The 27,927-nt window shown below is 34.5% G+C and overlaps 1 long non-coding RNA gene across 2 annotated transcripts in view; it reads left to right on the top strand.

The window, feature by feature from the left end:
* The first annotated feature begins 330 nt into the window (after positions 1-330).
* The window catches only part of LOC141540992 (uncharacterized), a 224,417-nt gene continuing 196,820 nt past the window's right edge, over positions 331-27,927 (top strand). For both annotated transcript variants that reach the window (XR_012481620.1, XR_012481621.1), the window contains exon 1: positions 331-398. This is a non-coding gene — a long non-coding RNA (uncharacterized LOC141540992). The remainder of the gene's footprint in view (positions 399-27,927) is intronic.

The raw sequence follows: 27,927 nt of genomic DNA, 5'->3' as shown, positions 1-27,927 counted from the left end.
ATGATGAAATAAATAGTCATTACTTTGTTAAAATTATTATTCATATTCTTTAAAAAACAAACCTTAGTTTAGAATTTATGATTTTATGCATATATTTTAGATTGTACTTAAATGATCTTAATATTTATAAAATTTATAATAAAATAATATTATTAAAAACTTTTATCAACCTCTTTTATTTTGTTTATAATAACCTCACAGTTATTTTCCAATATGACTTCTCTGACAATCTGTCCTTTATATTAAAGAAAAACTAAATAAGTGATGCAATTACCATATCTGTCAGAGTTTCTTTCATTTGGCATTGATGCTTTGTCACAATCTACCCTCATTCTCCAGAGAATGGATGTATGTCTCTTCATCTGAAATCATCTGTTTTCATTGTATTCAAAATAATTGTAGGTATTTTTTGTGTTCTTTTAATTTGTATTATTATATTCATTATGTGCATGCTTTATTTTCTTCACTATCACTTCACAGTTCATGTAGGGTTTTTTTCATGTTTCCTTAAATTCCTCTTATTTGTTGGTTTAATAGAAAGTCATGTTTCAATACATTAATGTGTTATAATTTATTCAGGCATTCCCTCATTTGATGGACACTCATTTTGTTCATAGATTTTTGTTACTACAAAAGTATTTTTAAGCATGTTTAAATATATATGGAATCTTTTTCTCTGTCTTTGACTTCCTGGGAGTACATGCCATGTAGTGGGATTAGATGTCAAAAGATATGAATTATAAGTGCCTGCTGCTGTATATAGCACATAGCAGGCATGCTTATTGATAGGAATTGAATTCCAAATTGTTTTTCAGAACAGATGAATCAATTTCCTTATGTATAAGTGGTTTATTAGTGTGACTACTGTCCCACAGCTTTTTAATATTATATCTATCTTTTGGAACAATTTGTTGGATGTGAGGCAAAAGGTCAGAGTTGTTTTAATTTTAATATCACTTATGAATAGTTTGGAATGCTTTGATTCTGATTATTGATGGTTTGTATTCTTCCTTTGTAACAGTTATATTGAGCATTTTATTTAACTCTATACTTATAGCAATTCATTACATATTTTGAGTATCAGACTTTTTTTCTTTTGAAACATTTAAGACAAATCTTTGTCCCACTCAACAATTTCTCTTTTTATTTTAGTTACATTTATTTCGTTCATGAAAAAGCCTTTAAATTTTATTTAATCATTTTTTTTTTGTTATTGTATTTTCTTTCTTTTGTTAGATTATGAAATCTCCCCCTAAATATATCTGTCTGTCTTCTGTTTTCCCTCCTTTTTTTTTCTGATGTGACCTTTTACATTCTGATTTTTTTAAACTATGTGGAATAATTGTGACAATGTGTGCTGAGTTTTCTATAGAGACAAATGTAGATTTTAAGCCACTGAGGGTGTTCTTTGATTACATCTTTTAATTAACTTTCAATTTTATTTGTGCTCAACCTCTAGTTTTTGGTTTTGCCATAGCAGTATTTAATCTGCAATTTGGATTTTTATTGCCACAAAATATTCTTCTTTTCTACTTCATCATCTGATCTGTGTTCAAGAAAAGGAAACTGAGTTTATGGGATTTCAAAGATAAACCAGCTGTTTAAGAGTCATATAACAAAATTAGATAGAAATGATTTTTGCATAACTATTATTTTTGCATGATTCATGCCCATTGATTCACTCTGGGATTTGTCCAGAGCTACCCCTATCATAATATCAAATCTATCTATGTATCTAAGTATCTATGTCTCTATGTCTCTATGTCTCTATGTCTCTATCTATCTATCTATCTATCTATCTATCTATCTATCTATCTATCTATCTATCATCTATCTATGTATATAAAATAGCATAATAAAAATAAAATGAATTGCCTCTGGAGGAAGCAAGGCACAGAGGTGGGATCCTCCTTAGTAAGATTCCTCATAAAAAGGTTGGATAATCATTTTGGTATGTTAAAGATGAAATTCCTAGTTAGGTGCAGGTTAGACTAGAGGGCTACTTCCAACTCTGGAATTCCATGATGGCACACAAATTTACCTCTTTTAACAGGTAAAAGATAAAAGGACAAAATAAAAACGTTATACTTTTTCTTGATATTCAATTGCTGCTTTGAAGATAAATTAATACAATGTTTGATGCTTTGGTTAAATGCCATGGAGATCCATGATGAACAAAACACAATGTTAAGAGGATTGTGATTTTCAATATATCTGAAAGAGGGGAAGATATCAGATGCTTGGGGATAAAATCATGAACATTAGTACTATGTAAAAAAAGATGTAGTAGGAAATAACAACATATACTGATTTATTTGTCCACTTTTTCAACTTTACAAAGTCTTTGTGAGAATGATCTATCTACATGTCATATCATACCATTCATTTGTTTATTCATTTTTTTTTCATTTCCTGGACAACTAGTCATTCTGTTGCCCAGACCACATACCACTTCCTGAAGCACTTGATAGTTGTCTACCTGCTAGATCCCATCCTGAGCCCCATGGTGCTGATCGCTCAGTTACTCATGGCAAAAAAAATCCTATTTTGACTTCACATATATTCTACCTTCCTTTCTCCCAAGTTCTACAGACATAATAAAATGAGCCCTTCCATTGTCCCTGTAACACTTGTATCAACCTTCTCCCCTGTAGTTCCATTTATCATCATTATTTTTCAAATTAAAATACTCCTCCTTAGTTACCATTTCCGTGTGTGTGTTCTCTTTCTATGAGAAAGGAAGCTTTTTTGTGAGGCAATTGGGGTTAAATGACTTACCCAGTATCATACAGTTACTAAGTGTTAAATGCCCAAGGTCAGGCCTGAAGTTAGGTCCATTTGATTTGAGGGCTGGTGCTCTATCTACTGTGTCATCTGGCTGCTCCCAACATATACTTTTTGAAGGCAGGGACTCCCTTTGTTTTTGTGTTTATATCTCCAAAGTTTAGCACAGTGTATGGCACACAGTTGGTACTTTATGGCAAATAATTAATTATTTACCATATTTGTGTTAATATGGTAATTATTAAAGTAATAATTACATAATATACTGCATAATTACTATAAATAATATTAATAATAAGTTAAATAATTACTAATTTTGTTTACTAATCCATTCATCCACTCAACAAGCACTTAATATGTGCCAGGAGCTGAGCTAGGCTCTAGCATAACAAAACAGTCCTGCTTGCAAGTAATTAAAACTGTATTGGGAGTAGGAAAGAGAAGACAATGTATACACAGAATATTATATAAAATATTTGTAAAATAATTTCTAGGGGGAGAACATTGGCAACAGGAGGATCCATCAGAAGGTTTTGCAGGAGGTTGCACATGAGCTAAATTTTGAAGGAAATGATGGAATCTCTATGGCCTAGATTAGAAGAGATTGTGGCCTTTGGTGAAGAAATAGTAAGGAAAGATTTTTGCAAATGATTTTCTATAGCAACTCACTTTTTAATAATCATGTAATTGACCGAAAGGTACAGAAAATATAAGCTTCCAGTGTGTTTAATATTATTTGAAGCATTTGATTTAATATAGCTAACACTAATATTAGCATAGTACTTTAAGGTTTTACAAAGCTTTTTACATATGTTATTTCATTTGATCCTTTAAAAAATCCTCTGAGCAAGATACTACTATCTCCATTTTTCAGATGAGGAAACTGAGACTGAGAGGTTAAGAGATTTGCCCAGGATCAAACTGTTAGTGTCTGAAGGTCAGCATTTGGACTTAGATCTTGCTGATTCCAAATCCTTCACTCTCTCCATTGCACTACTTAGCTGTTTCCAATAATCAAGCAAAAAAACCTTTCCCCCAAAAGATGTCTACTGTGTTGTAGTTCAGTCATTTCAGTCCAACACTGAGAAAATTATGTATCATCTATTTTTGTTCAGTCATTTCAGCCATATCCAACTTTTTGTGATGCTGTTTGGGTTTTTCTTGGCAAAGATACTGAAGTGGTTTGCCATTTCCTTCTCCAGTTCATTACAGTGTTAAGGGACTTGCCCAGGGTCACATAGCTAGTAATTCTTTGAGGCTGGTTTTGAACTCAGGTTTTCCTGATGCCAGGCCAGGTGTTCTAAATACTGTGCCATTCTGCTTCCCCTACATATGTTAAAATTATTCAAGAGTCCTTGAAAACTGAAACAATGAAGTTAATTTTATTTGATGATCCTCTGATTACTAATAGCAAGTGAAGCATAAAAAGTACTTGCCACTTAGTTGGAGGAATTAATATTGAAGAGAGATTCCCTACAGATACTGAAATTTCTCAGATTGTCCTGTTTGCAGATGACACTGTGCTAATTGCATCAAGCACCAGAGCTCTCTGGAATCTTCTAAATATAATTCATAATCTCCTAAAATATTTGTTCCAAATTATCCATGTAGGAAAAAGAAATGAAAAAAAATGCTCATTACTCAAACAGTTATTTAAAATTGGATGACTAATTTTTTTTATTTTGATATGGCCCATACATATATCTCAGATAGACACTAACAAAAACAGTGAACAGGAATCTGAACTGAATGGAAGTATGAGAGCAGATTGAATTTTTTTAGAGAACAAGAAAGCAATTTTAACTACCTCACACTTCTCTGTCAAACAAAAGCAAATTTCCAGCCCATCTCAAGTCACCTTGCTAACCTAGAAGTCTTTCAAAATGACTAAAATAAAGATATGCTCAAAATTAGGCATTCTCAGGTTGGAGCACCTTAATTGGTTTGGAAAGATTATAAGAATCCTTGATATACCATTAATCAATTATCAAGCATTTATTAGGTTTTACTTTCCACCAGATACTATATTGCATACATAGATAATTAAATTTCACAGCTATTGATATTGAAAATCCTAACCCAAATGTCTACATAGAACTTAGAACATTTCCCTTCCCCACTCCTGTAGGAGAAAGATATAACTGAAGATCCCTGAAATGTTTGTGGCAGGTTTGATTCCCTGTGGTTCCCATAAATTTGACACAATTGGTATTGCATACCATTAAGTCTGATTTTAAATTTCCAAAAAGTAAGCCAAATATTCACACCCAAGTTGTTGAAAGCAAAAATCCTGGCAATTGCTTCCCATTACAGCCAGAGGCATATGTTTATCCTAGTGAATATGTTAAATTGATACCCACTGAAATGCCAGACTATGTGAAATCCAGCTTTGGTAGCTGTTCAGGTGATTAGGCTACATTAGCATCTTGTTCCAGCTATTTTGGCTTCCTTACTCTTTAAATAAAATGCATTAAAAGACAAGAAATTCTGGGTTGTGAGCTGATCCACTTTGCCTTTTTTGTATATATATTATAAATGGGTTCTAAACAAGCAAACAAAAACAGAATATATATCTCACAAATTGGTTGATCTTTTTAAATAGTACCCTGAGGAGGGTTTCTGTTTATCAGGTTTCATATGATGTGACTGTTTCTCAAAGGTCCACTTTGGGAATCATTTTCAAGACCTGATTAAGGAAAGGAACATGCATTCATAAAGTGCTTACTATATACCAGGCCCTGTGCTAAGTAAGCACTTTATAAATATCATCTTAGAAGGTAGATGCTACTGTCACATCCATTTTACAGTTGAGGAATCTGAAGCAAACACGATTAAGTGACTTGCGCAGAGTCATACAGCTTATGTGTTTGAAGCCAAATTTGTATTCAGGGCTTCTTGACTCTAGGTCTATATATAAATTGCACATAAATGATAAGTGCAGCTAGTTGTGTACTGTAGGTAGATTGCTTGGCCTGAAGTCAGAAAAACATCTTCCTGAGTTCAAATTCAGCCTCAGACACTTACCAACTATGTAACCCTGGGCCATTTCCTCATCTGTAAAATGAGCTGGGGAAGGAAATGGCAAACTACTACAGTATCTTTGCCGAGAAAATGTCAAATGAAGTCATGAAGAGTTGGAAAAGATTAAAATGATTGGACAAACATAGATGATACATAATCTTCTCAGTGATATTGCATCCTTTGAGGGTAAATTTGGTTTTAGGGAATAATCTTTGAGTAATAACTAATATTTGTGCAGTAATATAAGGTTTGTAAAGAGTTTTTCATATGTTACCTTCTCACAATAACTGGGAAATAGGAATTATTCTTGTCTGACTTTTACTCATGAGAAGCTGAAGCTTAAAAATTTCAAGTGATTTGCCCAGAATCAACAGCTGGCCAAGATCTGGGGCAGGATTTGAACACTTCTTCTTGAGTCCAGATGTAGTCTTCTATCTACTTTACCATCTGACTGCCTAATATCACTATGTGCCATATTTAACAAATAATGTATAGGGTAATAAGACTTGTAGTACTTCAATATATCTTTCATTCAGTGAAGCATTAATAAATCTTTATTAAGAGTCTTTTATATGCCAGATATTGTGCTAAATTGGGAATACTAAGACAAAAACCAGTCCCTCTCCTCAAGGAACTCCCAATCTAATGGGGAAGGACAGTACATAAAAGGAAGCTGAAAAGGGAGATAAAAAGTTCACCATTGAGGGTGCAAATGAAAGTTCAGAGGACTGAAGCTGAACAGGAAATAATGAAATGGCTGCCCTGAGTGTCCTTCTTAAATGGAGGATCTCTGAGGAGCTCTCTACAGTTTACACTTTATCCTCTCCAATCCAAGGAAAGAGTATGGGGTATTGAGGAAGTGTGAGTTTCAGAGTTGATGTGATTTTGTAGGACGATAAGATTCTGGAGAACATGGGAAATGATGTTGTCATCAATGTTTATGTTTTCTCTATTGGTGAAGGTCATAAGGTTACAAGTGTGATGCTGTTGAGAGAATCCAATAGACTGTAGGGAGGCTCATTACCAGTAGCTTAGTTACTAAGTGATAAAATCTTTGGTCATGATAATGCCCTCACTTTCCCCCCCTCAGCCCTCAAAAGAGTTTTCATTTTAAAAATACTATCCAAGATAAAGAAGGTCAGCTAGGTGATACAGTAGATTGATTGGGAATTGGAGTCAGGAAGACTCATCTTCATAAATTCAACTATAGTCTCAGACATTTACTAGTTGTGTGGCTCTGAGAAGTCACTTAATCCTGTTTGCCTCAGTTTCCACTTCTGTTAAATAAGCTGAGGAAGAAAAGGACAAATTTCTTTCAAATATCTTTGCCAAGAATACCCCAAATAGGGTCATGAAGAGTAAGACAGGACTTGAACATAGGTTTGAGCTGGAAACCATCTAATCTAAGTTCTACATTTTATAAGAAATTGACAGGTTAAGTATAATTAAGTAATGAAGTAAGAAATAAGTTATTTATCCAAGCTCATAATAAGTAGTAGAGCCTGGAGTCAAATCCAAGTCTTCTCATATGAAATCTGCAATCCTTTTTACCTTTCTTTGTCCCCCACACTCTCCAAAAGAGCAGCTATCAATGCTTTTGTACATACATGTCCCTTTTCCCCTTTTAAATGATCTCAGGAATTTAAAAAAATGACTAGGAATAAAGTTCTAAAAACATAATAAATATTAAATTATTATGGCAGGGAAAAAAGGACATTATCTAAAAAGGCTGATGTAGAAGGGATGGTACATACAGTATTCTTCTGTCAGAAGTTCTGAATGAGAAGGAAATGAAATGAGAATGGTAAGAAAAGGTATGGATAATAAGAATTTTTTGAAGCTATATTGGGCACAGGATGTGATATACACTTGCATTCCTTACAAGTTTAGGTGAGGCTGAAGCTCCTTGATGGCATAAGTTGGGGAGAGCTGGGCTAAAGCTGATATGGTGTCCTCTATACTCCCATCACTGATGGGTTAAGGTCCCTAGAAGGAAAGGACCATCAGGAATCTAGCAAGGAGCAATTAGTGAGATTGAAAATGGAGCAGGCCAACTTCTGTGTTAATCATTAGTGGGGCCAGCCCATGAAAGGCTGCTGCTGTTTCTACTTCCAACCCAGGAAATATAGAGACCTAGTTTCCATAAACAAAAACAAAAAATCCCAACAACTCAAAAAACAAACAAACAAAAAAATGATATTAGGGAAATGAATAGTTTGAAGGAAGGGATACAGAATAGACTTCGAAGGATCTGATATTCAACATAAGTAAGGAGATAGTGAAAGCACTCATAGATGTTCTAGGTAAGTTACTTTCTAGAGTAATGAAAAAATAAGAAGATATGATGCTGAATCCCTGAAAATAATTTTTGAAGGATTGTGTTGAATAAGAGAAATACTGGATGGAAGAATATTAACACTAGAAGGGCTAGACACATCACTTAAAGCAAAAATTATAATTTTACTTTGAAATAAAAATTTTCATCCTACTATTTCTATCTTCCTTTCCTTGTAGATAAAAGAAATATGTTCTATATCAATTGACATGGCTTGGTCCTTTGAGGTATTCTTAAATTCTTGTTCTTCTATTGTTAACCATCTCAATTTTCAAAATAAGGAAGCTTAAGGGAGTTTGGAAATTGCAGTGCCAGTGAGATTGATTTCAGTTTGTGGCAAAATTCTAGTAGGTGGTATCAAAGGAGAGATTAGTGAATTGAAGAAAAGGGAGCAGAAATCCATTAAAGAACATAAAAGGTTTTATTTTTTTAAAAAAGGTCATGGCATAGCTAGAGTTTATCTAGATTTTACTGCAAAATTTGATAAAATTCCTCATATTTTATTGGATAAATTGTAAAATGGGCTAGTAGAATAGGTAGATGTGAAGGAATGGGCAAAAATAGTAGTCATTCATCTTGGATGTTAACCTGAGTACTAGTGGAGTACTCAAGAGATGTGGGCTTTCTAACATTTCTAACATTCAAGATTTGAATAAAAACATAGATGCCATGGTCATTTAGTTTTCATATGCTGGTAAGCTAAGACATATAGCTAGCGTAATGAATGACTGAATTAGACTAGAATGTAAGGTCAAAATTGATGAGACAAAATTTAATAGGGATAAATTTAAAGTCCTATGCTTGGATTAGAAAAAAAAATCTACAGCACAAAATATAAGATGGAGTTCAATAGCAGTGTGAGAAAATCTTTTTTTTTTTTTAAACAGACTTCAAGCACAGTATCAATAAACAATTGGATATGGCAATCCACAAAACAAATGTTTTCTTAGAACTGCATTGAGGAAGGGATTGTATCTTGGATTAAGAAGGAGACAGTCTTTCTGCATTTTGTCCTGGTCATAGCTTACCTAATGTATTGGGCTCAGTTTTGGATGTCACATTTTAGGAAGGACTTTGATAAGCTGCAAAGTGAGCAAAAGAGGATAATCAGTAGGAGAAAGGACCTCAGGACTGTACCATTTGAGAATTAGTTGAAGGTTGGGGATGTTTATCTTGGAGAAGAGAAGAATCATGGGGATTATGATATCTCCTTTCAAGTATTTGAAGGACTGTCGTGTAGAAGAGAGATTAAAGTTCTCTTTGGCCCAAAAGACAAGAATTAGAAGGAATATATGGCAATTAAAGTAGCAAATTTAGCCTTGGTAAGTATAATATATATATATATATGTATATATGTATGTATGCATACATGCATACACACATAGACATATACGTATATATACACATATAAATCTGTAAATTAGATACATTTAAAAAAAGAACCCCCTCATGTTACAGAGTATCTTCAAATCCCCATTTACTTTGGTAATATCATAGTTAGTAACTAGTTCCATAAAACTTCTTTGATAGAGCCATATTTGACAGCTCATGGCTTCTAGCTGAGTGAATAAGGAATAAAAGCCTGAGAATTCCATATTGACTTTCCCTTCTCTCCCACCTTCTCAACCTTTGAACCACTCTCAAGCCTCTTTCTTCCCAAGCTCTGGTCCTCCATCTCTCCTAAACTGGATTGCTCTGCTTCTCTTTGTTGTTGTTGGAGTTGATATGACTCAATAGCAGTGTGAGAAAAATCTATTTTTTTAAACAGGCTGCAAGCACAATTTCTCTCACTGTCTCAGCACCTCACTGGCTTTCACTGTATCTAGCTCTGTCTATCTCTTTATTTCTCCTTTTTTTCCTCTGTAGCTCTTTCACTATCTCATACTTTATTTCTCTCTACCTTTCTGTGGCTCTTTTTGTTTCTCTGTCTCTGTTAGGAAAGCCCATGTGAATGAATGATAAGATATGTCATTGTTCATCCTTTGTTCTCAAAGAGGATAACTGTGTGTAATCTAATGTAATCCATCCCCTTTCCAGGAATAAGGTATACCTTGTATTTCTAGGATTATTGTTATCATCTATTTTTATTATATAGAAGTTTTATTGATAGATTTAAAATGCTATTAAGCTAATGATTTCCAAGACTATCCTTGTGCTTCATTGTTCATCTGGTACTTGATGGTACATTTGTTGCTGAGCTATGAATTTCCTTTTACTTTGTATTCTGATAATACCAATTAAATATCTCTTCTACACCAGTGCCATGGAGATATTATATAAGACCAAGGACAAAAGAAAGTTCAGAGCTTTCCTCTCTCCTGGTAATATGTAGGAGGAAGTAGAATCCCCCCCATCCTCACAACAGAGATCTTCCAGCTGAATGACCAGTTGTTGGGCAAAGTTTTAAGGGAATTTTTGTTCAGGTACTGTTTATACTCAATAGTTTCTGAGGTCTTTTTTAATTCTCAGATTCTATGATCTAGTCCAACTACTTCTTTTTTACAGGTGAAAAAATGGAGGCCCTGAAAGATAAAGTGATTTACCCAATGCCACATTGGGAATACAGAGTTGGGATTGGAATTGCTGTTCTTTGACTCTGAATTAATCACTTTTTCCCCTAAATTAGTCCACTGTAGCCCTTGATAGATACAAAGAGAAAACAGAATGCTTTAGAGTCAAGAGGAATCATTTTTTAAATTGTGCATTTATATAATATGATTTGAATGGGACCTTGAAAAATGCTGTTACTTCTTTTGAAAGTATTTTCTAAGGATGCTGTTATAGTTATCTTTGTAATAGTAAACTGCACAATATAAGTGTACATAGTAGTGGTGTTATGTATCCCAAATATTTTCCCCAAATATATTATGCTGAATATAAGTCCACTAATTTTTATATCTTATTTACTATTTATTTATTGGGCATATCAGAATCACCTTAATATAAATAACTTTAAAGAGTGCAAGAACCCATGTAGATATTATGTATTTAATTAAGAGAATATCTCTTTGATATCCTCTTTGCACTTCTTTGCATCCTGAGGGATATGCAAATGAGTCACATTACCATACATTTATTGTTATGTTCCAATTAGACAGTCTCTGCATTACAGAAAGGATAATATAATTTGATCTCTGTCATTAATCAATTGGATAACTTTGAGCAAATCACTTCACACAACCTAGAATTCTTTTGTTTTAGAGTGTGAGCATCCTGAAGGAAGCCCCACCCACCCCCTTCACCATTTATGTCCTTGCACTTATCAGAGTGCTTGACACATAGTAAGCACTTAACAAATTCTTACTGATTAATGTATTTATTGTCTGTTACATTAAAATATAAGCTTCTTAAAGTCAGGGACAGGTATTTTGGTTTTTCTTTGCATCCTCTTTGTTTAGCATGGTGCTTGAAAAATGGCAAATTTGCAGTAACTGCTTATTGGTTGACCAATTTTAATTCCACATTTTTTTTTTTTTTGATTGATAAGGAGAGGAACCTTCTTTAGTGGACATTGGGATACTTTGATATTTTAAGAGATAAATGATTTCTTTTTCAATCCTGAAATAGATTTTAATTCCTGCACAACAGATAGACAGTCTTTAGGAATTACTATGGATCTTCCAAAATTCATTTCATGGTGGCCAAACTTTGGGTACTAAACTAGATTAATCCAGGGACTATCCAATACCAATTTTCAGGTCTGTGTTCAAAACCTTTCCTCCAGAGCTCATGCTACCACAGAGTAACCTCTGAAAATTTATAATCACCTGTGATAAACAGCTCCTGAGAAATTCTTGTTCCGATTCAAAGATGTTTTATACAATGATTCACAATTCATATTTCTTGTGCCAACTAATTATCTGGCCACTACAAATTGGCCTAAAACTTTGGAGTAAAATCCTCTTATTCTCTATTCATGAATATTTTTAATACCCAGAAAAAACACTATCTTTATTCATTCATTAATTCATTTATTTAGTTTTATTAAGGATTTTTATTTACAAAACATACGCGTGGGTAATTTTTCAATATTGACCCTTGCAAAATCTTTTCTTCCAAATTTTTCCCTCATTCTCCCCCCCCTCCCTTAGCTGGCAGGTAGTCTAATACATGTAAAATATGTATATATATATATATATATATTCTTCAATTGATGGACATCCACTCAGTTTCCAGTTTCTTGCCACTACAAAAAGGGCTGCCACAAACTTTTTTTTTTTGCACATGTGGGTCCCTTTCCCTTGTTTAAGATCTCTTTGGGATATAATTCCAGTAGAAATATTGCTGGGTCAAAGGATATGCACTTTGACAGTTTTTTGAGTATAATTCCAAATTGCTCTCCAGAATGGTTGTATCTGTTCACAGTTCCCACCAACAATGTATCATTGTCCCAGTTTTTCCACATCCCCTCCAAGACTGGTCATTATCATTTCCTGTTATCTTAGCCACTCTGACAGGTGTGTAGTGGTATCTCAGAGTTGTCTTAATTTTCATTTCTCTGATCAATAGTGATGTGGAACACTCTTTCATATGATTACAAATAGTTCCAATGTCTTTATCTGAAAATTGTTCATTTTCTTTGAGCGTTTATCAATTGGAGAATGGCTTAAACTAATAAATTTGAGTCAATTCTCTATATATTTTAGAAATGAAGACTTCATCAGAACCTTTGAATGTAAAAATATTTTCCAAATTTATTGCTTCCCTTCTAATCTTGTCTGCATTAGTTTTGTTTGTACAAAAACTTTTAAACTCAGTATAATCACAATAATCTATTTTGTGATCAATAATGATCTCTAGTTCTTCTTTGGTCACAAATTCCTTCCTCCTCCATACATCTGAGAGGTAAATTATCCTACATTTTTCTAATTTGTTTATAATATTCTTTATGTCTAGATCCTGAACCATTTCAATATTATCTTTATTTGTGGTGTTAGGTGTAGGTCAATGCCTAGTTTCTGCCATACTAGTTTCCAATTTTCCCAGCAATTTTTGTCAAATAGTGAATTCTTATCCCCAAAACTGGGGTCTTTGGATGTGTCAAATAATAGATTGCTATAATCATTGACTATTTTGTTCTGTGAACCTAACCTATTCCACTGATCAACTGTGCTATTTCTTAGCCAGTACCAAATAGTTTTGATGACTGCTAAAGCACCATTTTAAAATATCATATAGTATAACTCTCTAATTTCCCATTTAATTCAGAGTTTACTCTATGATAAAAACCTATTCAGAATGAAAGATCAAAGTAAGGTGCTTGAAATTTAAGGATACTGCATCCAGGAAGGCTATGTTTGGACCACAAAATGATCAAGGATAAAAATGTATGTATTCAATAAACTTTTCTTTTAAAAAAAACTTCCTATTTTCAAATTATATGTATAGTTTTCAACATAGTTTTCAAGCAAAACCGTACATCCCAAATTTTTTTTCTCCCTTCCTTTCCCCCTCCCCAAATGGCAAATAATCTAATATACTTTAAATATGTAATTCTTCTACACATATTTCCACATTTATCATTCTGCACAAGAAAAATCATATCAAAAAGGAAAAAAATGAGAAAGAAAACAAAAAACAAGCAAACAACAACAAAAAAGTGAAAATACAATGTTTGTTCCACACTCAGTTCCCACAGTCCTCTCTATGGGTGCAGATCGCTCTCTCCATCACAAGTCCACTGAAACTGGTATGAATCATCTTGCTGTTGAAAAGAGCCACATCCAGTTTTCCCAATTATTTGTAATCATATGGTGGTATTATTTGTGAAGTAAATTAAAGTTGTAAATTATAATAATGAATTCCTTTGTTGCTAATTTCCAGAACTATACATTTAGCACTTAGCCTATGCTGCCTAGTGTTATATATCTTTTAAAGAATGCATCCTTTCTTCTCAACTTTAGTAAAGCATCTCAAAGACATGAATTTTGTCATATCTCTTTGTATCCTAATGCCTATGAATAATAATCTTCACATAGGTATACTGTCAAAGATGATAATATAATGATGATAATAATGATTTTAAATATGCATTTGCTTTGATTCAAACCTTTTAAATTGATCTTTAGATCTAATCCAGACAGAACAAAGCTAAGGCCAGGCTTAGCAATTTGCCAGGGAATGTGGGAAGTGACTTTGGATAATTCAGTCCTCAGTATCAGAGTTCTGCCTTTCAAGTATTTTGTTATATTTAATCCTTTTATTCATGAGATTTTAAGAACTACATGGCATTTTTTATGAAAAGGTCTTCCTATGTCAGAGAAATACTCCAGTCAATTTTTTGATTATTATAAAAGCATTTTTTATTCTGTGGGGCATCCAAACCACATTTTTGCTCATGGGCTAGCTTTCCATTGCCACCCTGAATATTTATAAAGACTTTTTATCCTGCTTCCAGTCAGCATGGGTTCAGCAAATACAAGGTCATTTTAATAACTCCAGTGAAACTAGTCAGAAAGGTGAATTTGTTGTAAAACATATAAATATGTATACAAATGTATACATGCAAATACATACAAACCTCTATCTATCTATCTGACTAACTGTTTATGGTATAAACATGGAGTAATTGATGAAGCCTCCAATCCACCCATAAAAATTACATACACACTTCAAGAAGTTAATCCCCTTGAATAGTAAGCTATCACTAGCATTTTTCATGACTGAAGTAAGTTTACTTCACAAAATTTAGTGAAGGCCTACAATGTTTTAAGAAAATTTCAGATAATGGGAAGACAGAGATCTTGGGACACAATGAGATTACTCTGTATATGGAGAGGGTTACCTATATTGCATCAGTTTTGAAGAATTATATTATTCTGTATTATATTACATATTCCAAATTATTATATTATATATCTTATGTCATATGATAGATGTCTATTACAAATAGTTTTTTTTGTTAGTTAGAAGGTTAAACTATTTATAAACTGCTGAATGAGGATAAGTGTTATTTGCAATTCTTATAGCTTTTAAAGTCTATTCCTAAATTCTCACTTAGAAGGTGAAAAACTTTGCTTAGGGAAGGTATTTTAGTGAACCTGTTTCCCAACTAACTAATTTTAAATTCTTTAAGCAATGATTGATATGATATTTTAATTGGTTGAACCTTAAGAAACAGAAAAAATTTGGGATTACAAATTCGGAATTGTATCTTGGAGGTTATCTATCTGACTCCCTAATTTACCAATGTGTAACTCGGACCTACAGAAAGTACACAAAGACACACAGTAGTAAATATCAGTTAGGATTTGAACCAGGTCCACTCACCCCAACCCAACATTATTTAATAAGAGTTTGTAGGCACAAGGACTTCAGAGAAATGTCTAGCTTAGTACAAATATAAATTTTTAAAAAATGACTTCAATAAACTGAAGATATAGTAGTTGAACATATCTCAAAAATAGACACAGGCATTCTTGCATATGCCTCTCCTGGTATATACCTAGACATGTGGCTAATGTTTCAATCCAAGTAACAAAAGTGAAATAGAGAGGAGGGGTAGATAGGAGTTGAGATATATGCAGGACATCTCTCTGCTTAAGTCCCAAGTAAATCATCTCTACTTGTATAGGGAACACAATACATACATGTATATGCATATATACATTCACATATGTATACGCATATGTGTGCATGTGTGTGTGTGTTCATCCAGTGTTTATAGCCTATGCATGAGCTGTCCTTGAGTTTTGGAATCAATATTCCATCTTCTAATCACAAGTCCAGATTTGATGGTTAATAGGGATGATATTCTCCTCTTTTTTTAACTTCCAAAAATTATTTTAGCCAAATGAATTTATGCATTAGATACAGACCATGTTTCAAACCTCATAACCTCTTTTCCCAAGAGCAACATGTCTTTTTGAACATGTTTTGAGTGAAATTCTTTGGTACTGACCAATTATTTCCTTTGAGATCCTCTTTCATCTCATCCTCAGTGAGTGGTTAAGTGGTATCTATTTCTCCTGATATTCATTTTCTTAGAACCCTTTTCAAATGACATTACTGAACATTAGAACTGGAAGGGGCCTTTGAGAGTTTTACAGATGAGAAAGTTAGAATGTAGAGAGATTTAGCCTCTCCAAATATGAATGTCAATCCTTAGATTTTGGATCTTGTAGACCCCTATAAAGTCATTCTGGGATAGAAGACATCAGCTGAAACAAGTTCTAGTATAAAAAATTTGAAAATAAAGAATTGAGAAACCACTTATTTTGAGTTAAAATTTCATAATTGAAATTCTGTATGTGGTATAACTATTTTCCTCCCGCTTCCTACTTTCTAATTTCTCATAGAAAAGAGTGCTAAGTGTGTGTGTGTGTGTGTGTGTGTGTGTGTGTGTGTGTGTGTGTGTGAAGGAATAAGTTTGGATAAGCTAGCACAGGGTTGAAGAATGAGTTTATTGCTTGAAGGTAATTATTACAGCTCTCTACCAGAAAGTACATATATACCCATTAACACTGGATGTAGGTGAGTGATGATACCTCCTTGACAGGTCAGGGTTGTCCCTTTGGGGATACTTGTTGATCCATTCACATGTAATTGAGAGTGAATGATTAAGTCTCAGTATTCAGAAATGATGGGCTTTTAAAAACTGGGTCTAAATAGTGTGTAAATAGTAATAATAGTTAACATTTATAATAATAATAGTTTACTCATAAATATGTATATATATATGTGTATTTGCCAGACACTATATTAAATGCTTACAATTTTTATCTCATTTAATAATAATAGCTGCCAGCACTAAGCTAAGCACTTTACTATTATCTCACTTAATCTTCACTATAATCCAGAGAGGTAGGTGCTATTATTATCTCCATTTTACAAGTACGAAAATGGCAGCAATGGGTTTAAGTGGCTTGCCCAGGTTCACACAGCTTGTAAGTTTCTAAGGCTGAGATTTGAATCAAGTGCTTCCTGAATCCAAGCCCAGGGCTCCATACACTATCACAACCACCTAGATGAAAAAATAAGATTGTAGATTTAGAGCTAGGAAAGACTTTAAGGACCCAATCATTTAGTTTTAACCCTTTCTTTTTACAGGTGAAAAAACTGAGGTCATATCCTCTGACTCTCAAATTATCATTCTTATCACTGTACTATACCATCACACAAGAGAAGTGAGGGAGAGAGAAAAGCTTTGGGAACTCTTAGTTAGAGTTGAGGTAGCTGAAAAGCCTCAGGTGGGGAGGAAAGAAAGGAAGGCTGTATATTGGAACAGATTCTATTCCAAGGACCTGCAAATGCCAGAATTGAAGATTTAATAAAGGACCTTTCAATCAGAAAGGAAAGAAGAGCCCTGGGTTGGGGTACAAGCCAAAATATATGAGAAGTGTCAAAGAACAAAACCTCTCTGTATAAGCCCAGAACTTGAGGTGTTGGGACACAGGCTACAGATTTTAAATGAAGTCATCTTTTAATATAAAAAATTTACAATGCAATTTTAAAAAATGGAATGTTTCTTGATGGAAATTGCTTTTTATCATTGAAATTAAGCCCTTATTCATATCCTTATGGAAAAAATGCCTATGTCAGTTTCAGGGAGGATAGGGGAAGGAGGTCAGAGGATGATTCAAAGAGAGCTTTAAAGGTGAGTTGACTTTTTTATAAGGAGATAAGAGAGAATTTCAGTGTTATTATAGAGTTGATGTTCTTTTTTATTGGAAAAAAATAGTGTAATAATCATAATAATAACATTTGTATAGCACTTACTATGAACTGTTATGTCTATTGCCTATTCCTCCAAAATAATGATATAATAATATCATATTCTCAGCAATATGTTAATCAATAACAAGGATAAATTGCAAAGATTAAATTAATCTATAGCTCACTTCCCACCCTACCAACCCCCAATGCCTTCCCATTTCCCAAACAAGTATAGATATGACTCCTCTCTTTACTACATACAAACAGGAAGACTCATGCTGTGGATCATTCCCGCCAGGAAGTGCCCAAAGTTATTGTGACAGGATTGTGTTTTGAGCAATTGTTGGCGATTTGTTTCTGAGCACACAAAGAAAGGAATAAATCTGTCACCCTGAAAAATCAGGTTGTGACCTAAAGGAGGGAGCAGATTGTGGCTTTATGTAAAAAAAAGTGACCTGCTGAGGAGGGTCATTTATCATTTGAACAAAATTGCTGGTCCTCTTCTAGCTGACCAGAAAGAAAGGCTGTGGTAAGCAAAATCAAGAGATGCAAGCATCCGAATATTTTTAACTGATCAATATTTTCAGGATTTGTAAGCAGCCTAAAATAAAATCTGTTGGAGTTCAGAGAAAGTATGTGACTCCCTTTCTCTCCCTTGCTCCATTTGTAAAAGGAAAGATTAAGAACCTTAATGATACTATTTAAAAAAACAACCCAATTACAATCAAAATTCACTCTAGAATGAGAGCAAGTGTTCCCCAGGGGACTTTATATCTGTAATTTCCTGAATGACAGTAAAAATCCAATGCTCGTGTCTTTCTGTGCTGTTCTTTTATGACTGAATGGAGGGATGTATGACTTCATTAGGTGAAGGAACTCTCCACTTATGACTTATTAGAATCATAAATTGAAAAAAATAGTTTTTTGATTTTTAATAGTTTTTCTTTATTATCTCTTCATTTATTATTTCAATTTATTATTTCTTCATTTTGGATTCTCTCCCCACTCTTGTTTCAAAGAAAAAAAATTAGGCAAAAAGCATAGGTTTGCCTATTCAAAGTTGCAAGAGATCTTGGAAATCAGGCAAGAGAGGTTAACCCACTTTTTCAACGTTATAGAGGTGGCTCAGAAAGGGGACTGAAGCAGAAAGAGGTAGGAGACTTGATCAAGCAGGAAATAAAACTAGTTCTTCCTGATTCCAAACCTAGTACTCTAGACACTGGATGGAATGAATGGACTAAACATTTATTAAGTGTTTAACTATGGGCCAGGCACTGTGCTGATTGTTTTTACAAATAATCTCATTTGATTTTCACAACAACCCTGGGATGTAAATGCTGTTATTATCTCCCTTTTCAGGTCAGGAATCTGAGGCATATAGGAAGAAAATGACTCTTCTAAGGTTACACACTACTAAATGAATTTGAACTCAGGTCTTTCTGAGTTTATCACCAGTTTGGTAGCACAATGGATAGAATGCCACGTCAGGAAAATAATTTTCCTGAGTTCAAATCTGACCTCAGACCAGTTGTGTGACCCTGGACAGATCACTTAACCCCATTTCCCTCATCTGTAAAATAAACTGAAGAAGCAAATAGCAAACCACTCCAATGTCTTTGCCAAGAAAATTCCAAATGGATCATGAAGAGTTGGATATGACTAAGTAATAACAAACTTTCTGACTCTAGGCTAGGTTTTCTAATTGCTGGGCTACCTAGGGGACCTGCTGGTTCATGCTGTCTCTGCAGTATTTTATATTTTGAGATAGCTAGATGTAGCAATGTTTGGAGTGCCCAGCTTGGAGAGAGCAAGGCTTAAATTCAAATTTGACCTCTAACGTAGCTGTGTGATTCTAGGCAAGTCACTTAATCTCTATTTGCCTCAAAACAAAGATTTATTTCAAGATAGGGATAATAATAACATCCACTTCCCAGGATTGTTGTCATTCTCCTCCTCTGCCTCCCACCTCCAAGGTACTTGTGAAAATTAAATAAAATAAAAAAGAGCTCAGCATAGTACCTGGCACTTAGTAAATGCTATATAAATATTAGCAAATATTAGCAAAATTTCATACAATAAACAAATCATTTTAGAGTATCAAATGTGAGGTTTTGTCTACACTTTTTATAGTCCTGAGCCTTGTCAACGTGCAGTGACTTACTTAGAAGCACTCCTAGTCTTACCATTGCCATTAATTAGTGAAGTCATTTCACTGGGCTTCAGTTTGATAATATGTAAAAGGAGGGAGGTTGAGCTAAATGATCTTCAATGTCTTTTCCAGAGCTAACATTCTGTGATGTTATATGAAGCTGATTAATCCTAAGAAGCTTGATCTCTCTTATGTTTTATTCACATTAGATACTTTCCATTTTCTTATATTAAATTGCCTCCCTTTCCCCCCAAAAAACCAACAACTCAACCCACAGATAAGTAATGTCATCTAAAATAGTATCAGGAAAATAAAGCTTTAAAGCAAAATGAAGAGTACTGATTAGAAATTCCAACTAGCTCCTTTCGTAGTTCTTCTGTCTTTTAGCACCTCCCACTGGCCCCAGTGGCTCTGAAGTCTCCTAGAACTTCTGGCTGGTGTTGATGCCTTCCACAGCCTTTTCAGCACCTTAAACAGTCATGGTAAATGATGTAAGCGGTTTGGAAAGAAAACATGAAGTTTTCACCATGTGTCAGTATTTTTATTGGCTCTTCCATATTACAAACAACATAATATGCCCGAGCTTTGGATATTATGAAGCTCAGATTTTATCTCTCCATTCTGCTGACATGTGCAAATATGATAAATCCAGTTTTATGAGACCATAAGTTCTTAATAAAATTGAAGCCTACATAAAGCATAGTGTTTCTGAGTAGTTATACTGATCACCTCTCATCCACCAGGGCCACAATAACGCTCCTAATTTTTACTTCTCCAGTCTACAAATCCAACAGTTCTTCCAACAAACTTGGCAGGCTCATCCTACTTCCCAGAAAAGATTTAGCGATCATGAGTTCACATAGTACAAAGACTTCATTACTTTTATTAGCTCTTCTTGCAGCATGTTGGCGTTACTAAATAATTGTAACTAAACTCTAGGTGTCAGAAATATAAATGTACCAAAACAGTGTGGCTTTCATTTTATTTATTTTATCTTCTTACTAAAGAGAACTTGAAAGGACAGTGGTCTCTTACTATGAAACTTATCTACTGTAAATTGTTTTTTATTTAGGCTTTACACATACGCATGCAGCTGGAATAGATTTTCATACATTCTATGTACTTTTGATATCTAGAGATACATACATATATGCATATATATATGTAAATTGTGTAGCGAAATAGCAATGTACTATCAGTTAATAAGAATTTATTAAATGGTTGCTATGTGCCAGACATTGCCCTGAGCAGTGGCTAGAATGTAACACAAAACTCATAATATTCTTGTTATTGCTGAGAGATATGTATTATAAAGGCAATTATATGGACCAGAAAAATAGTGGGGGATGCTTTCTGTCTTCTGTTAGCTTTTGTTCTTATTCAATTAGTTTTATGCTAATCTAAAAGGATTTTGAGAATAAGGTGGACTTTATAAACCTAGCTCCCATAGTTTGTGTAAATTTTTTTTTGAAGTGTCCAAAGCATATTTTAGGCAAAAGATTCATATCATGGATCAGAAAGAAGTTACAAGGAGTTTTCTAATTCTTAAGTTAGTTATCTCCTAAATCATGGACATCAAATCAATAGTAGATAGTAAATGATTCTGGAGAGCTAAAGATTAGTAAATGCAGCTTCAAAAGAGAGCAGCTAAGTAACCAGAGACATCCAAATACCAGAGATGTGACACAATAAAAGTGCAACATAATATCATCACCACAAAACATTGATAGCTTTTTGATGTTAGAAGTGGGATTGGTCTGTCTACTTAATGCATATTCCTTATCTTCATAGGTTATTAGCATGAGCCCCTTTTACACATGTGTGTCCATTCTTTCTCTATTTGTGTGTCCTCTAGGTCTATTACTTGGTCATATGTTTGGGTATTTGTGTGTGTGTGTGTGTGTGTGTGTGTGTGTGTGTCCTTTCTCACTGGTGGAGTGATGCGGTAGATAACCTATATATAGAATAAATTTTTTTTGGTTGCTGCTTTTGTTGTTTAGTAACATGCCTTATCTTTTGAATAAATATGCCATATTGTTGGACAATAAAGGAAAATGCACTGACGGGGGCTCATGAGCTCTTTAGTCTGTGTGGATGCTAACACACATAATGTTTTGAAACAGGAGTGGCTTTTCTACAGACTTTATGTATGAGACAGGCATTCTAGATGCATGTATGAATAATATATATTTTAGGCTAAGAAAAATATCAAGGGAACCTTAACTGGGCACTTTTAACTATGTTTGACTTTGGGAAAGCTATTTAATCTCTTTGCATCTCAGTCTGTCATTTACCATATGTAAAGTAGAAATAAAAAATGAAATATCCCCCTCAGGTTTTTTTTTTTTAAAAGAAGTAAATAGGAAAGCCACTGAACATCTTTAAAAATAATAATGCCTTTTACATTAGAGAAGTCCTAGCTATTCTACTAATGAGTTGTGTAACCTTGAATAAATTAATTTCTCTCTCTAGGCCCATTTTCTCATCTGCAAAAAGAAAAGGGTTGGATTATACAATTTCTTTGGCCATCCATGTGGGTAAGGAGGAATACCAATACAAATATTGCCAGTAATATACAGCATATACTATATGACAATTGTGTCTGAGAGCTATGGAACAAAAGACTAAACCATCTAAATTCTTCCAGGAAGCACAAGTAGGTTAAATCTTTGGGTTGACTTCTAGAAAAAAAGTGGGTTAAGTATCCATCCTGGTATGGTACATCCTCTCCTGGTATGGGTACCTAAATCATCCCAGATACTAAAGTCTATGTCTGCTTTATCCATTAATTACTCGTCTCATTTTTGTCTTTTTATCTCCAGTGCTAAACTGGTCTGGTTTTATATACTACACATTTACTATGAACCAGGAACTGGGTTAAGCACCAGATACAAAGATGGAACCTGCCCCCAATGAATTCACATTCTAATAGAGGAGGCAGTACATAAACAAGAAGGACATCCATGATACATATATAGAGTAGATGAAAAGAAATCTTAGAGGGGAAAGTACTAGTACTTGAGAATACCAGGAAAAGCTTTCTGCTAAAGTTGGGATCTTAGTTTATTCTTGAAGAAGGCAAAATGAGGTGAATGTGGGAATTGACTGAACTAGATCAGAAAATCACAGAACTTCGGAGCTAGAAAGAACCTGAGAACAACTAATAGAACAAGTGGGCCATTTAATTTTTGTCAAAGATTTCCAGTGGGGAAGCCCCATCACCTTTTAAGAGCTCATTCTACTGGATAACTCCAATGGTTAGAAAGTTTTCCTTTCCATGAAACTGAAATTTGTCTTTTTGCTACTTATACTTAATGATCTAAGTTATACCCTCTGAGAACATACAAAGCAACTTTAGGATATATAAAACTCTTTCAGGTGACAATCTTCTGAAATTCTTGATGAAAACTATCATGTTTTCCCCATCCCTGTCAATATTCTCTTCTCTAGAATAACATACTCTATTCAGGGGTTCTCAAACTACGGCTGGAGGGCCAGATGCGACCCGCTGAGGACGTTTATGCAGCCTGCTGGGTTATGGCAAATGGGCTGAGGGGCCAAGACAGAGTGTGAGCTTTTGTTTTTACTATAGTCCGGCCTCCAACAGTCTGAGGGACTATTTAAAAAGTTTGAGGACCACTGCTTCAATCAATTTTCATAGAACATGAATTCATTCTAATAGTGTATCCAATTCCAATAAATAAATGCATAGATAAGCATTTAAAATTATTTCAGCCCACTTTTTTTTTTTTTTTGACTGGAGGGCTTATGGGTAGTAGATACAACATGTAGGGCAGGCCTTTAAAATTATTTTTTAATGTATCATGTATTCTTTTGGCAGTCTGGTGAAACATATACATTTCTTTCCAGAATGATTTTTTAAATGCATAAAATAAATAAGATTACAAAGAAAATCAGTTATATTGAAATATAGTTAACAAAATACATTTTAAAAGTTCATAAACCCCAAGATAAGAACCACTGACACAAGGTCTCATGATAGTTTTAGTGAGTCAACTAGCCATAAGCTGTTTTGTATTCTAGTGTTATGATTGGTTTTACATAGAGGTGCACTGATTTCAGTAGAGTCAGGAATGATCAACAGATGTCTGAACTCCTAGAAAATCTGTCTACTAATCTGACATCATAAGAGGTTTGTTGAAACTTTTGAAAAGTTTTTATTATCTGGATATTGGTGACAACTTGAGTCCCCAAAGAGTTCCTTTCTTCCTCTAAAACCCAGCTACTTAAACTGGTTTGCAATCTACTATGGAGTGGTGTATGTGTGTGGAGGTCACAAAATGATGACTTATTAGTGAATATTTGATTTGTAAACCCATTTTATATATTTATATATCTGGAGTCACAAAAATTTTTTCTTGGGTGAAAAGGTGTTGTGAGTGGAAACAGTTTAAGAAGCCCTGCTCTAAAACAGCATGGTAAATGAATCACCAGCCTACAGCAATAAGAACAACTCTTCATACCCTCAGGGTGCCTAGGAAATGTCATTGATGACCTGCTGATGATTAAAAGGGTAATTTACTCATCCTGTTTATCTCTTCAGCTGAGATAGCTGCTGAGGCAACAAGTGCACACTGACTTAATAATGACCTTGAGGAATATTAAACAGTAGAGTGTACACTGTTGAGTGAGGATTGTTGATTCCACTTCTGAAAAGGGAGAACAAGAAGAAATGGATTTAACCTCTGGCAAGAGGAAGTTAGTTTATTAAGAAAGAAATTGCTATTAGTGAAAGTTGCTAATCATTGGCAATCCAGTGGCCTTTTCTGAGTCCTCAACTTATTTGACCTTTCTGTACTATTTAATGCTGCTGACTAGCCTTTCTTCCTGGAAACTCTTTCCTTTTTGGGTTTGTGTGATACTATTCTTGCTTAATACTCTTCTTTCTTATTTTCCCTTTCTCAGTCTTTGCTGGATCATCACCTATATCAAACTCTCTTACTGTTGTTGTCCCTCAAGGCTCTGTTTTGCACCCTCTTCTCCTTTTTCATTTTGAGATCATCGCTTGGCAATCTTGTCAACTCCCATGAGTTTAATTATCAGCTTCTGTGCAGAACTCCCAGATCAATCAACAAATTTCTTTTAATTATTTACTATATGCTAGGCACTGTGCTAGGCACTGAAAATACAACTACAAAGAGCAAAGCAATCTCCACTCTCAATGATTTTATATTTTAATGGAGAAAAACTAGTATACATAGTATTATACCCATAGCACTAATAAAAAAGTTTATATACATATACACTCAGAGCAGTTAAAAATAAAGTTTGGGAGATTCAGGAAAAGGCTTCATGTAAAAGATAATCTCATTTGCATATTAAAGGAAGAGAGGATTTCTATGAGAATTTCTAGGAGGAGGTACCTTTTAGGCTTTTTCCTGAATTATATTTAGTCAAATGAAGTCAAGTCAAAAAGCAATCATTTACTAAGCACTTATGATGTGCCAGACACTGTGCTAAGTGATGAGAATGCAAATTCACATAGAAAGACAAGTCTCTGTACTTGATTAGCTTATATTCTAGTGGGGAAAAACAAGACATAGAAAGAAGTTGGAAAGTGATCTTTAACATATGCTCATTTTAGCCTCTTCCTACCAAATATTATCATGAAAAGTGCACACACACACACACACACACCAACCAACTAGCAATTGTGAATGAACTCATTTATTCAAGCAAAATGCCAAACAGAAATTGGAGTTTTACAAATGAAAATATACCAAAAAATATACTAAGTAAATGAAGTCTTCACCTGGGAATGAAATAATATCTTAGTTCAGAGAAGGAGAGAGAATGAATTTATTTAGGGAAAGGCCTCTTCCAGCAATCTCTAGAATTGCTAGCCCTGGGAGCCAGTGTATAGGGCCCGTTCCCATACTTGTCCACCAGCCCAACCTATTGTTCCAAGTCTTTCTTGTTTCTCTCTACTGCTCCTTAGAGTTTCCTCTTCTCACACTATACTCTCAAAGTTTCCCACTGAAGTATTTGAAACAAACTGAAATAAATCTCTTTTGGCAGTGAATAGCATCACACTCAGCATTCTCTCAGCCAGTATTGTCCATAAGCAACCAGAGGCATCCAACCATCTCTCTGCAAATTCATTCTAGGCTTGGGCAAAAGCATTAATTAAGTTTCAGGAGTGATCATTGAACCCAGATCATTTACTCCAGAGCCAATATATTTAAATCACACCATCTTATTTATTCCTGATTTTTTTTTTTGGTAGAGAATGAAAATTTTAAAATAGCATTCCCAATAAGTACATAGTGTAATGAATAGAATATTTGGCAGGAAGACAAAAGAGCTTTTTGTTAAAGACCTTCTTCAGAAATTTACTGTATAAGTGACATTCATTATTAAGTTAGTTAACCTTTCTGAGTGTCTGGTTTCTCATCTGTGAAGTGGGGATAATAATCTTTACATTCCCTAATTCACAGGGTTTGCTGTGAAGATCAAATAATAGTATATATATTCTGAAGTTCAATCCTCAGTAAATTATAAATTCCTTGAGGGCAGGGGTAATTTTAATTTTATCCTTGTATCTCTAGAATTTACCCCAGTGCTTGGCATGTAGCAAGTGCTCAATAAATGCTTGTGGAACTGAAAGTGTTCTGTGAACCAAAGAAAGATAAATAAATGTCAGCTAGATATGGGAGCCAGTCTTTGCTATTGCTGAAGTGTTTATTTGAAGTTGACAGGCTTGTAGGAAGATTACAGACCTATTCTAAGAGAACTGAGAATTCAGAGCAGGTGTTTAATGTTCATTCTTGAACTCCATACCTCTGTCTTTCTCTTACTATTCTGTGTTCTTCATTTCCAGGTTCTTTTTCTGAGCCACTCTACGTATTTGCTCATGATTTTCCCAACTTTGTCCTGGTTTGGGCTTCCCAGTTCTTATGTTCTTAACTTTCTTCTTCAATACTGGCTGTCTTTTTCCTTGCTTTTGATTTGAGTGTTACAGTTTTTCAACATTTGCCTACATCTATGTCATTGGTTTCTTCCAAGGATCACCTCTCAACTAATGCTAACTTGTATGTCTTCACACTACTTAAAGATGGGATATATCAAAGAATCTGAAAATCTCCTGAGGGCGAATCTAGATTAACTGAACCATGGCATCAGATAATAAGACCAAACAGGCACATTTTCAGAACCCTAAAACAAATTTGATTTTTTAATGGATTCACAATCAAAGGAAAGAGTTTTTGTTTTTAAATCTATTTGTAAAGTTCAAATTTCAGATGGCGGCATGGAGGCAGATAGCTGCTTGAGCTCCATGTTTTCTCTCAGTACTTAACTTCATGACAAGCCTCAGAATTAATGCTTGACTGGAAAAGAAATCCACAAATAATCACCAACAGAAGACATCCATGAAATTCGCCAGAGAAGGTCTGTGTTTGCTCGCGGAGGGGACAAACAGACTGGGCACAGATTGAGGGCAGGCAGCAAGAGCGAGACAGGCAGCTCACATAGCTCAGACTGGAGAGGGGAGGGGTGCGATCTCTTCCATTTCTGCAAAAAGACTTTTATCCCAGTGTGGATGTTCCGTCTTGGCAGCAAGCCAGGAGCAGCTGAGAGGGTGTAAACACCAGAGGTGAAGAATAAAACCCTAGAAAACTAGCGTCTCTCAGGACCTGGCCATCCCCACCCCCACCAGGACTGACTCAGCACGTTCTTAGAGCCTCAGAGCGCAGAAGCAGGGCAGCCATCACTGTCCTATACGTGCCTCGCTGCTGTCTCCCGCAGTCTGTAGAGGAAGCCCAATAACACTATACAGTCCCATTCCCCACAAAAACAGACCAATTGTTTCTCTTGTGAATTTGTTTTCTTCAATTCCCTCTCTGACAAAATGAACAAAAAATTCAAAAGGGCTCTAACCATTGACAGCTTCTGTATGGAGAGAGAGCAGACTTCAAATACTGAGGAGACTAAAAGCAGATGGTCTCCAGAGGAATCCCCTAAG

This window comes from Sminthopsis crassicaudata, chromosome 4 (assembly GCF_048593235.1).
Source record: "Sminthopsis crassicaudata isolate SCR6 chromosome 4, ASM4859323v1, whole genome shotgun sequence".
In the NCBI taxonomy this organism is placed as follows: Eukaryota; Metazoa; Chordata; class Mammalia; order Dasyuromorphia; family Dasyuridae; genus Sminthopsis; species Sminthopsis crassicaudata.
This window is presented reverse-complemented; position numbering and strand designations above follow the sequence as displayed.